We start from the raw sequence: 4,916 nt of genomic DNA on the forward strand, positions 1-4,916 counted from the left end.
ATCGGTTACTCCCACTGATGGATTGGAAAACCAACCAGGTATGGTCACAGGCCACCGTGCCTTCTCCACTGACCACACTGTCTTCCCCTAGCGCTAGCTGGAACGCAGTCATTCACGAGGTGTTACGGATACAAGTATCCTGTGTGTATCCTGTGTGTATTTCTGTTCTCTCCTTCTCCCCTACTCACAGGTGACAATCATCATTCCCCAATCAGTCATCAATCAGTCCCTAATCAGAAGACACCTGCTCCTTTTCTCCTACCCAATCACATTCCCTTTCCCTTGGTTTAAAAACCCTGTCAGTTGTGTTCTCTAGAGCTCAATCTCTCTGTCAATGCCATATGTCTGTAGATCCATTGTGTGGTTTAGCATCTACATGTCACTTTGTCCCCACCTGTGAGTATTGGTTTTGTTATGGTGTTTGTTTGACGGTGGGAAAAGGGGGTACCAAGATAAGTCGCCCATGGGCATACACTACCCGTAGGTAAACTTTGTTAAATACACTAGTTAGAACTGGGCGGACCACCCACTGTATTTTTGGTTAGTTAGTTAGCTGTTGGTGAAGTAGGCTAGTCTAGCTTAGGGGTGTTTGTGGATACTTATTATTTCTTTCCTTGGGTCCAGCTCAGCCCCTTTTCCTGCTCCCCCCATTACCGTGTGTTTGTAAATAAACCCTGAGTGTTTGACGGTAGATATTTTAGTTGTCGTGGTTATTTCGTTCTCACTCTTACTTTGTCACTACTATAATTTGCATGAGTTATGTTACGGGTCCCATTGCCATCCCCCCTAGACTGTCGGGCCAAAGGGATTCGTAACACGAGGGGTATCTGTCGAAAGCACCCCTTGAGAAAAAGATGTTTCGAAACCTCTTGGTGCAGAATCCGATCCAATGAGATATTACGATATCTCGACACATTCCATCAGCAAATCTGAATGACCATTCTTTTCATGATTTCGAGCCAGCTGTTTCTGTGAATGAGCAATTTCCCTCCTCCTTGCAGTCGTGCAATACGGTAGTTGAGATGAACTTCTCTTGCCCTTCGGACACTTCCGCAAGCACTGCGGCCGTCTCAGCAAGAAAAACATTGATGCGCAGAGTATACTCTGCTTCCGATGATACACCTTCCGCTTTGTGGTGGACTGTCACCCCTTACAATGACACTAATGTTGTCAGTCCAGCAACTGACCCGATGACTCCCACTGGTGAAACACTTTGCGATATCACAGACCAATATCCTCGTCTCAGTTCACAGGTACTGAAGAGGTTGCCACATGCGGACGCGGTGGTGACTAACAGGCCTCGACAGCCACTGAGCACAAACACCAGGAGATTTGGTTGAAAGGTTACAGCCATTCTCATAATTGGGGTGGCAGGGTAGCCTAGTGGTTAGAGCGTTGGACTAGTAATTGAAAGGTTGCAAGTTCAAATCCCCGAGCTGACAATGTACAAATCTGTCATTCTGCTCCTGAACAAGAGTTAACCCACTGCTCCTAGGCCGTCATTGAAAATTCAAATTTGCTCTAAAATGACTTGCCTGGTTAAAAAAATAACAACGCGGCCACTGACAAATTGTACATAGGGTCCGACCTTTTCGTTTGCGCCTCGGACACCAACACCACCCGCTGGTGGTGGTGGTGGTGGGGGGGGTCCCGAGACACAAAGGGGGGGAATAGTAGCCCAGACCCATGGTGAACCTCATCGAGGCCGGTGGGAGGGGTCGAGACTATGGGCAACACCGTATGAGACCGCCAGAGCATAAAATAAATCTAGTTGTAAACTCCCCTATGAGAACAGTGAGGAGCAGACAGGCCCCTAGACGGGGGATAATCTTAGAACACATCTAAGATATTTCTGAGGTGTACCACACTGGTCGTAGAAGTCCATGGGACTTCCACCTCAAACAATTGGCAACATTTTTTTTAAATAGTCATGCATTGCCATGTGTAGGTTCAACTACAATACAACTAGTAAAATGCTCTAATCATGTGTTCCGGTAAAATAATATTTCAGAACAAATTGGTAGGACATCTGGTCCCCTTGAGTACCAGTACCTATAACAGCAACAGTCATTCCAGCTACAATCAGTAAGAAGGTTAGAGACCTAACCAATCAAATTACCCTTGACATCAGCGACATAGTAGTTAGGAGTCACTCAGAGTGCAACACGAGGAGGGGAATCTCCAGTGCACTCTTCCAATGGTTAACACACATGCCACTAATAAATAGAATCCTCCATTCAGGAGGAAAATTATTAGAAGTCATGAACCATGATCACACCACGTACGACTGGTCCAATACTTAAAGAGTACTTCCGTCGTGAGGTTAGCTCCTCCGTGGATAACATAGCTATGAAATAGACTTCTTCATACCTATCGCCACTACAATAGTGGAAGACACAGTGACTTGTAGTAAAACCACCACAGACACCAATTCTGACTGACCTCCAGGAATTGACCTGAAAATTACCTCACTCCATCAGACTCATCCTGAACAAGTTGTAATCTGCCAGGATACTTGGATACTTCTTCCCTTGACATGCGCGCTTGTGTAAGCATAAATGCACATGCACAACCAATTAGGATTTATGCTAGGATCACTTAAGGGTCCGAGCAAAATACCAGTCTTAGTAAAGTTGAACATTTACTTTGAGGCCTTTGACTCTACAGCTACAGTACTCACCAGTTTTCTTCCTAGAAGTCCATAGGTCATCCCTGTAGACTTCCCAAAACTAGTGCCTTACAGCTGTAGACTTATTATGTAGTTATCAACTTAGGATAGTGCCTTAGCAACACACCAAGTAGGAAAACACTAGATTTGACATTAGAGACAATGCCATGATAGTCATTTTGCCAGGACATTGGACGTATATAGAATACAGTCCAGTTAGATGATTTTTGTGTGAGAACTATATTTTGTACATCTTTTGTTTATGCTTTCATTCTTTTTCGGTTCAGTTCCTTTGACACTTAGGAAGTGATAGAGCCATAAACAAAGTCCCCATACAACCATCACTTAGTGCCACAACGCCGCTCATTGGGGAATGAATGTAATTATATGTATTTTGTGAGTGTGTGTGCATTGTTAACATCTGCCTAAGTTACTGCCCAGATCTTCCAGTCTGGACGACCAGACGACGGGTCCGGAATGGCGATCCCAAATCCAGACACCCACTGCCCATCCTTGTGGCGGCCTACCCCGCTGTCAGAGAGCCTACCAAGGTAAACCACCAGAGGGGGGGACGGCAATGGCAATCACCAACCAGGACATCCCCTGGCCACTCCTGTGGTACTTTGCAGCTTCCAGGAACCTACCAAGGTAAACCACTAGAGGGGGACCGCAACGGCGATCACCAACCGGACATCAACTGCCAATCCTTATGGTGGACTGCTCCGCTTTCAGAGATCCTACCAAGTTCAACCACCAGAGGGGGACTGCAACAATGATCTACAAACCAGGGGGGACTGTCATGACGTGGCCCTCTTTGGGTATAGCGAGTACCCTCCCCCTCTCTCTTACCACCTCTCTCCCTCCTACACCCAGGCTCTGTTATCTCAGGTCATAAATTCCATGAGGAGACTCTCTTCCCCCCCGGCCATGCGGTATAGAGAGAGGGTTCATAGTAGAACAAAGGAACTTCTTCTACCTCACAGAACTTGAGAACTGAACAATATCCATGTTTTGGAGAATGTGTAAACGGTCGGTGGAGAATCCAGATACAACCGGTCCATTATGTTTAATGTTTGTGACCTCATGAGAGACAATACAGCCACATTACCATAACTCTGTTTATTCAAGAGTCTCCGATTTGCATCTAATTATTGTATAAAATGAATGAGTAAAGATGAAACTATTTGTGATTTTAAACTGTTTAATGAAGAATCCAATTCCCTTTAAAGTTTAACTAAGTCATTGGCCTGCCCCATGAGCACAGACATTGATCTGGCATCATAGGACAGCCTTTTCTGCTGTTCCGAATATAACCCCCACCTGGAGAATCCCACTTCAGACCATGCGTACCTTGATCACAGAGGGGGCAAAGGTTTGAGTAGAGACCATAAAAACCTCAGTATAAGCTAAGGTTGTAATGGTTGTTGAAACTCTGAGACTATCGATTCCGACAGAATAAGAGCAAATCTTCAAAACGAGTCAAAACTACTAGTCTGCAGCTAGAAGTTATGTCGACCTGAAATGCGAAGACCGACAACCACCGAAACATCTATTCTATAAGAACATTTCTGAATGGGACTCTGAAGTATCCATTCTAACCACGAAAGACTCCAGGGACGCAAAGAGAAGTTCAGATGAACTTTCCAACAGAAAGACGGACGATTCCAACAGAGATCATGACGACACACTGAGCATAAATATATATATTGATTGCAATTATTCCCGAATGAGTGAGCATTCATGTGCAAAGGATTTGTATTTCTATCAATATAATTATCAACTGTGTAGTGTCTTGTCTTTCGCGCCCTTCTCAGTCCCTTTGTCTACCAAGCCGCCATATCGGTTTATCCCACTAGGGCACATCCCCTATCATTTCCTTGTAACCATATCTACTGTTTGTTTGTTATGCATTTCTGTGATTATTTAGTTACTTAGTAAATAAAGGATTTTGACGATTGATGTATGGATGATTCATAGTGAAGGCTGGGTTCGTGCAGATAACCAACAACTTACGACGTTTGGAATGAGACTAACGTGAGGTAAAGAACAATTCATTAATTAGAAGACTAATTGATCAGATATTAAAATATCTGAAAAGTTATATTAGGAAAATTATAACTTTGTAATCTGAAGATTTTCCTTGGTGCCCCGACTTCCTAGTTAATTACATTTACATGATTAGTTTAATCACGTAATAATAATTACAGAGAATTGATTTGATAAAATAACAGTCTTCAATTTAACTTCT

This window comes from Salvelinus alpinus, chromosome 30 (genome assembly GCF_045679555.1).
Source record: "Salvelinus alpinus chromosome 30, SLU_Salpinus.1, whole genome shotgun sequence".
In the NCBI taxonomy this organism is placed as follows: Eukaryota; Metazoa; Chordata; class Actinopteri; order Salmoniformes; family Salmonidae; genus Salvelinus; species Salvelinus alpinus.